Source organism: Ambystoma mexicanum, chromosome 3p, assembly GCF_040938575.1.
Source record: "Ambystoma mexicanum isolate Mex_15411 chromosome 3p, UKY_AmexF1_1, whole genome shotgun sequence".
In the NCBI taxonomy this organism is placed as follows: domain Eukaryota; kingdom Metazoa; phylum Chordata; class Amphibia; order Caudata; family Ambystomatidae; genus Ambystoma; species Ambystoma mexicanum.
In genome coordinates, this window is record NC_090925.1 from 1,205,377,242 (window position 1) to 1,205,386,040 (window position 8,799).

An 8,799-nucleotide genomic window follows, 5' to 3' on the forward strand; every position below is an offset into this window, starting at 1 on the left:
TGTTGACGACAACGAATTCGGTGTTTTACAGATTGAGCCTGTTAAAATAATTTTGAAACATGGGATTGAGCTGCCACGCATTCCCCAGTATAAGATTTCAGTTGAGGGCGAGCAAGCTTTGAAATGCATTGCTTCTGATTTTGTGCATCGTGGGGTGATTGAGGAAATTTCAGGAAGTTTGTACAATAGTCCGATTTTACCCATGTACAAAAAGGCGATAATGCAATTCCATTCCGTTTCATAATTGATCTATGTGCCATTAATAAAGTCGTCGCTCCACAATTTCCAATTGTGCCTAATGTGACGACAATATTGACCATGATTCCAGCTACAGCTACTTACTTTAGTGTTGTGGATCTGAAGAATGATTTCTTTAGTATTCCTATACACAAGGATAGTAGATACTTGTTCGCGTTCACCTTAGGGGGGCGCTCGTTCACATTTACTCGTGCACCTCAAGGGTACACAGAGAGTCCTAGTATCTACAGTAGGGCTTTGAAAGAACAGCTTGATACCCTTGAATTGCCCTCTACTTGTACATTGCTTCAGTATGTTGATGATTTGCTTTTAGCTGCTGACTCTGAGAGCGCCTGTAAGGAGGGCATTGTGTTGTTGCTTATACATCTAGCTAAACATGGTCACAAAGCTTTGCCTAAAAAGTTTCAATATTGTTGCCAGGAGGTCGCCTATTTAGGCTATCTCCTGTCAAAGGAGGGAAGAAGATTGACACCTGAAAGAATAAAACACATTTCTGGCATGTCTGTCCCAAATACACAGAAGGAAGTTAGAGCCTTGATAGGTATGGCTTCTTACTGTAGGTTGTGGATCCCAAATTTTTCACTAGTGATCAAACCGATGTTGGCTTTGACAAATAAGGGCATTTCTTCGCCATTGCCGTGGAACGCGGAACACCAGCAATCGTTTGATTTGCTCAAGACTGCATTATGCTCGCCACCAGTTTTGGGCACACCAAACTATGAAAAGGCCTTTGTGTTGTTTGTGCATGAATGTGATGGATGTGCTTTGGCTGTATTAACGCAGGAACATGGAGGGAAGAATAGGCCGTGCAGTTACTTTTATTCCGCCCTTGATCCTGTAGCATGCGCTTTGCCAAGATGTTTGCGAGCTGTCGCTGCTGCTGCGTCTGTAAAACAGAGTGAGGGAATGGTCCTAGGCCATGATCTAACCCTGATGGTGCCTCACTCTGTAGATGTTCTTCTGAACCGAACCCAAACGCAACACCACTTCCGCACGGTTGACGAGATATGAATTGATCTTGTTTGCTCCTCACATCCAAATTAAGAGGTGTTGTGTTCTTAATCCGGCTGAACTCCTACCTTTCCCGCAAGGTACTACTTGCGGCGATGAAAAGTCACATGACTGTATACTACCGAACAAGAGACAAAGGGTAGAATTGATTTGAAAGACACTCCTTTGAATAATCCGCAAGGAGAGCTGTTTTGTGATGGCTCCTGCTTCAAACTTCCAGATGGCACATCCACAGCTGCTTATGCAATCACCACATTAAGCACGGTCGTGGAAACCAAGAGAATCACGCATAACTCTGCGCAGGCCGCAGAGATTATAGCATTGACCCGAGCTTGTGAAATTTCTGAAGGGCTTACAGTAAACATATATACTGATAGTCAGTATGCCTTTGGGGTGGTTCACAACTTTGGGAGACTTTGGTCAGAGAGAAGGTTCTTAACTTCACATGGCACCAAGATCCAACATGGCTCCCTAATAGTACAACTGCTCTCAGCGCTTGCACTCCCTACTCAGTTAGCCGTCATGAAATGTGCAGCACATCGAAAGATTACAGATGACATAGTAAAAGGGAATGCTTTCGCTGATCAGATAGCTAGACAAACTGCTACCGATCTCCTTACGGAGATGTATCTTTCAAGGGAGACTGTAAATGCCTATGCAATGGACGAGGGTGTTGGGTCTGTACGGGATATCCAAGCTGATGCCACATTAGAAGAATCCAAGAGGTGGGTTGAAGGCTTGGGGAAACTCGATGATGACGGGTGTTGGGTAGATATAGTTGAAGGGAAATGGCTACTCCCTGACGCTTATGTAATGATGATGGTCATCATGGCCCATGGTCCTACGCATGTATGTGCCCAGAGGGTCACAAAAATGCTAGAGAAAGTTTGCGCAAATGACAAAATTTAGAAAATTGCCCAGTGCTATGTTCAGGACTGCATGATTTGCCTACAACACAATGTGGGAAAGGGGACAGCAACTCCAAGGGGAAGTTTTGGCCACCCTCTGTCCCCTTCAGTCCCCTTCGAAGTCATCTACTTTGCTTTTATTGAAATGGAACGCTGTAATAATATGAAGTACGTATTAGTGGTCATCTGTGCTTTTAGTAAATGGGTTGAGGCTTTCCCTGTCAAAGATGCTACAGCCATGACTACTGCGAAAACCATGTTAAAAGAATACTTCCCACGGTTCGGGCTACCAAGAGTCATCTGGTCGGACAATGGTCCACATTTTGTCGCTGCTGTAATTCTGCAGATCTGTGCAGCATTACAGATCGACAAGCGGTTCCATTCGGCCAGACACGCTCAGAGCGCCGGACTAGTAGAAAGACACAATGGTATCATCAAGAACGAGCTTGCTAAAACGTGTGCCGGCACTAAATTAAAATGGACGGACGCCTTACCGATCGTGTTATTAGCCATGCGTACAACCCCCTCAAACTAAGACTGGGCTCTCTCCATTTGAGGTGGTAATGGGGAGACCTGCCAATATCTGGAACCTTCCTAAATGTAGATCTTTGAGAAATGTTGAAAATGTATTACTTTCAGATTATTGCAGCCAGTTGACTAAAAACCTGTATTTGATTTATCACCAGGTGCGAGAGGCTTTACCTGTGCAATACGAGGGCCCGGGCCACAGCATACGGCCTGGGAGCTGGGTGCTCATCAAGGCATTTGAGCGGTCTTCGTGCCTTGCACCTCGCTGGCAGGGCCCATTCCAGGTCCTGTTGGTCACACAGACGGCGGTGTGGGTTTCTGGCAGAAAGAATTGGATCCACACGTCGCACGTCAAGAAACTTCCTCACCCAGTGCCACACGATACAGAAGAAACCGAACCCCTTGCTAATGCTGCAACCAACGATACCAAAGCAGTAGATAGCACTGAGAGTGTATCAGAGAATCTTTCTGTGCCCGTGAGGCTTGGGAAACCTGCCATTTTATCTCCACACTCTCCAAAGGTTTTGCTTCCGGAAACTGTTGTTTCAAATTCGGCATCTTTACTTGCACTTGATACGTTGCTTCCAACGGGAAGTGACGACGCATTGTTTCTGGATCAATCAGTACTGGGAAAAGCAAGGTGCAATCTGCGTCCAAGAAAATAGACTTGCGGCACTGTTCGGCTGTGCATTCGGAGAAGGAAAGGATCATCGAGGGCTTGTTTTTGCCCAAATTTGAGAAAGGGGATTCTGTTGGCTAGGGTTGTGGAAAGACTAAGAAGTCGCGCGGCCGGGAGGTCGCCAGCAACGAACATTGGGGGTTTCCGTTTGAAGACTACAATGCCTGCCACCGCTACCGCTCGTATGGGACTTGTAAATGATTGTGTGACCAACTGGGATAATGGACAAAGAGCTTGGGCCCCGAAAACGTATTGCTGTGTTTTTATAATAATATTTGGTTTTATAATAGTCACTGTCTTAGGCTTATGGTACCTCGAGGAAACTCATCCTTTAGAGTCCTTGTTACCTACTGAAAATGTACCTACTCCTCCTACTCCCTTTGTACATTTGCATACTCTGTCCCCTAGGGACTCCCAGCATAGACAAAGGTACCACAATAATACTCTGCTACTTATCATGAATGCTACGAATGCCATTTTTAATAAGTCTAACTGTTGGGTCTGCTTACATTTACCGCAACACTGGGATAATGGGCTAGGTTGGTATATTCATCCTTTACCTTTGACAACTGCTTGTTATGCTTCTCTTAGAGCACTGTTCTTTGGCCGTTGGAATGGTAGCATCTCGGGGAACTTTGATGGCACTAATTTGAATAGCTTTGAGAAACGTGTTTTGACTCCCCTGGGATGCTCGCTTTTTGCAAATAGGAGTAAGCTCAACGTTGTTTCTATTAGGCCTTCTGATAGACTGTCTCGTCCTTTTCAGTCTTTGATTTCCTTTAAGATGGCTCTGATAGGCAATAAGGATGCCATACCTCCTTCTTGCAGTGTTAACCATAGCCCTGATTCAGTTTCTTTTTGCATACAGAGGAATCGTACTCAGTCAATGGGAGATTTTAGAGGTTGTGCCAACGTTGCAAATTTGACTGGGGAAGGCAGACCTTTGTATGTAGGCGAACCTGTCTACTTTGTTTGCAGTAATGTAGCATTTCCACGGTTGCCCAGGGATTGGCAGGGAACCTGTTAGTTAGGGATCCTGTTACCTGGGGTGTTTATAGCTAATACAATAGAGGTTTCAAAGGCTCGTCCACGGTGGGACAAGAACAGTGACACTCCAGCACAGGTCTTGGGAGATGTAGCAAAATAATTTATGCCATTTTGGGGGCAGATAGCGAATTCCGAAGATATCAGAAGACTAGCGAGAGTACTGGAGAGAACCATCAACCGGACCACAGACATACTCTATAATATGATATTAGAACAGAAAGCGATAAGACTAGTAGCGCTCCAGAACCGGATGGCATTAGATGTCATTCTGGCTGAACGTGGTGGAGTGTGTAAATTAGTGGGGTCCGCTTGCTGTGTTTTCGTGCCAGATTCCTCCCCAACTATCTTCAAGGCAATACAGAATCTGCACGTCCTTAGTTCAGAAGTGCATGTTCCCGAGGGAAACTGGGATCTTAGCGCTTGGTTCTGGGACTTCTTGCGATCTTGGGGTTGGAAGGTACTTTCGGTCTTACTGATTATTTTGGGAATTCTGTTGTTCCTTTGTTATTGTATCCAGTGTCTACCTAGTATATGTTCCATGCTAGGGAGATGTTGCGCACAAGCGATAGGTACGATAGGACATAAAGTTTATGCCCCAGATAAAACTTCCAAGGAATACGTGTTAAAGGAAATTTTAGCGAATGACCTGATGGCAATAGATATTTCTGACAGCGATTCAGGGTGCATGGACGATGATGCATGGAGTTATTTGCAATGAGATCAGAAGTAGTTTAGCACTTGGCATAGGCCAAAAGAAGGGTTTGTCAAACGAGAAATTATATCGTGCCTCCTATTGCAACCAATATATGTATATTGGCCTACGCCAAGCTGCTTATAAGCCACTTGCGAAAGAATCCGTGTTGCAAGGTCCTGACCTTAGAATCAATGTAAGCCGCCATTTTAGGTTTGCTTTGTAAAGTCACCCTGTGAGTTAAAATGGTGAACGATGTCATTCTGAAATACAACATGGCCGTCTTGACCTCTGTGTGTAACTAATAAGTAACTTGCCTGCAGGCTACTTGTTGAGGTCGTGAACTGAGACCTTGTCCTTCGTTGACCTGTGTGTAAAGGATTACTTGCGCCAATGAAACTAATCTGCGAGCATATGTTAAGAACAATGTATTCAAATACTGAACTGAGAACACTTGTTTAACTACATTGTATTAATGTTTGAGAAGACCTGTATGAGAAGTCCCAAAATACACAGTTGCCGTGTAGGCTTGTTGACGTATGTATTAAAGGCAATCCCTATGCATATAGTGGTACGAACTCGGCATGAACCCTAGATCAGTAATGTATTAGAGGAATATTAACCTGAAGTAGGGTTGGACATCATGTTCGCAAATGGTATAAAAGAGCAACGAATTCTAATGTACAACGTCTCTCACTGAACACGCTGGAGTTTGCTGTGTTATACTGAGGGTCGATAGCTATCTGATTTTGTTTTGTTCTTTGTAACTGATTCAGTATAAATGAAAGATCTTTGTATGTTCCTTTGTAACCCGTGTTTGGTGTATTTCCTTTTGGGGTACTCAGCCTCGATATTTTGATTTTGTTTTCACAGCACCTTTAGAGACGTGATCTCTTTCTCTGCCTTTAGCTATGGAGACGAACAGTTGATCTGTCTTCCTTAGCGGTTTCTTCTTGTCTACTTAGTAGAGGACCGCTCTTCGCACATCTAGTGTGTGTAGTTTCACCTCAGCAGAGCTTTTGGGTTCTTGGAAGAAGGCTGGTAGCTCAATGGAATGGTTAACATGGAATTTGGAAATTAACTTAGGTGAGAACCTAGGGTGAGTCGGTAGAACCAGTTTATCCTTATGAACAGTAAAGAAAGGATCCTGCACTGACCGAGCCTGAATTTCACTGACCCTTCTTATGGATGTAATGGCTATTAAGTAGGCAGTCTTATAAGTCAGGTTTTTGAGACTAGCTTTATGCATGGGTTCAAGGGGGGGGGTCCCATGAGTTTAGCAAGCACCACATTAAGGTCGCATCCTGTTGGTGGGTTAGAAATTGGAGGGTGGAGTCTCTTCACCTCTTCAATGAAGGCTTTGACAACTCGCATCTTCCACCATGACACCTTGTTATGGGAGGTGGTGTAGGCTGACAGCGCTGCCAGGTGTACCTTGAGTGAATTAAAAACCAATCCTGCATCCAGTAATTGGAGCATGTAGGTGACAATATTGGAAGGAGTGCAATCAACTGGGTTGATTTGTTTATTCTGGGACCAAATAACGAATCTTTTACACTTGTCAAAGTAACAGTGCCTTGTGTTCGGTTTCCTTGATTCTTTTAAGATATCCATACATCTCTGTGGTGAATTGAGATGGCCAAACTCTATGACTTCAGGAGCCATGCTGCCAAGTTCATTGAGTTGGGTTGAGGATGCACCGTTTGTCCTCCGTGCTGGGAGAGTAGGTTGCACCAGCACGCAAGTCTGATGGGTTCGCACACCGCCAGTTTGCGCAGGTGCGGGAACCACAGTTGTCAAGCCCACATAGGAGCAACTAGAAAGAGCGTCATCGATTCCCTGTGCATCTTGTTGACCACCTGCCTCATCAGAGGGGTTGGTGGAAAAGCGTAGGCAAACATCCCTGACCAGTTCATCCATAGAGCGCTCCTCCTGGAGCCTGGCTGGGGGAACCTGATTGCGAATCCTGGGCATTGTCTGTTTTCGCTTGTGGCGAATAGGTCTATAGTGGGGAAACCCGACTGTGAGAAGAGGTCTCCTACGACTTCTTCGTGTAGACACCATTCGTGTTCTTCTGGGAGGGGGTCTCTGCTCAAAGCGTCCGCTAGTGAATTGAGGTCCCCTGGAACATGTTGACACGACAGGTAGATGTTCCGTCTGAGTGTCCATATCCAAATTTTCTGGGCAAGCCTGGACAGATTTGGCGAACGAGTGCCCCCCTGTTTGTTTATGTAAAACATTGCAGTCATGCTGTCCGTTAGGATCTGCACTTACAGGTTCAATAGGTGGGGTTTGAATGTTCGAAGCGCTCTGAAGACTGCCAGAAGCTCTAGCAGGTTGATGTGATTCTTGGCCACTGTGTGAGACCAGAGGCCCGGAGCTGTGTGGTGAAGGAGGTGTGCTCCCCACCCTCACAGGGACGTGTCTGTAGGGACTACGGCCTGTATTTCTGGATCGTAAAACGTTTTCCCCTTTGACAGGTTTTCTCTTGACCACCAGCGAAGACTTTGTACTAGCGTTGGCGAAACGACCACTAGATCGTCCCACTGACCACTTGCCTGAGACCACTGTTTCGCCAACCATTCCTGCATCGGTTGCATGCGCAGGCGCGCGTGGGGAACCAGTTAAATACATGAAGCCATCATGCCTAGCAAACAGATCGCTTTGCGAACCCTTATCTGATGACCGGACTGATATTGATGAATTTGCAGTAACAGATTCCGAATTCTTTCCTCTGATGGAAAGGCCAACCCCTCTTGAGTGTTTAGGACAGCGCCTAGGAACTGTTTGGAGGTGCTTTTCACCAGGCTTGATTTTTTCTCATTGATTGAGAAGCCCAACTGGAAGAGGAGGTCGATCGTTCTTTGGATGTTGGATCTGCAAATTATGGCGGTTTCCCCTGTGATGAGCCAGTCGTCCAGTTAAGGGTACACTGGGATTGCCTCCCTGCGTAGGTGCGCCATCACCACCACCACCACCACCGCCACCGCCAGTACCTTGGTGAATACCCTTGGAGCCGAGGCTATCCCGAAGGGCAGTACCTTGAACTGGTAGTGCTGGTTGTCTACCTTGAAACGCAAGAACTTTCTGTGCGCTGGGAACATGGAAATATGAAAATAGGCATCTTTCATGTCCAATGTTGCCATGTAATCTCCTCTTTTTAGTAGGGGGATTACCTCTTGGAGTGTAGTCATGCAAAATTTTTGAGGCTTGACATACTTGTTTGCAGAGTGTAAGTCTAATACTGGGCGCATTGTTAGATCTTTTTTTGGCACAAGGAAGTAAGTTGAATAAATACCCTTGTTTACCTGGTTTCCTGGGACAAGTTCTATTGCGTCCTTTGCAAGAAGAATGACGATCTCCTCGAGGAGGATTCTTTGGTGCTCCAAGGAGTGTATTTCCTGTCTTGGAGGATGGTCGCGGGGGTGTTCCAACAGTTCGATACAGTATCCCGTGGACACTGTGGACAGCACCCATCTGTCCGAAGTGATCCCTTACCATGCTTGGGTGAAGGTGGAAATGCGCCCCCCTACTGGGGATGCATGGGAAGGGACCCAGAGCGGAATGTCACTGTTAGTTGGGGAGGTGTAGCACCTCTACCTGGGCTGCCTCTCCCCCTACCACGGCCCCTCTTTTGACCTCTGGCGAAACCCTGGGTAGCCTCCCCACAATGCTCC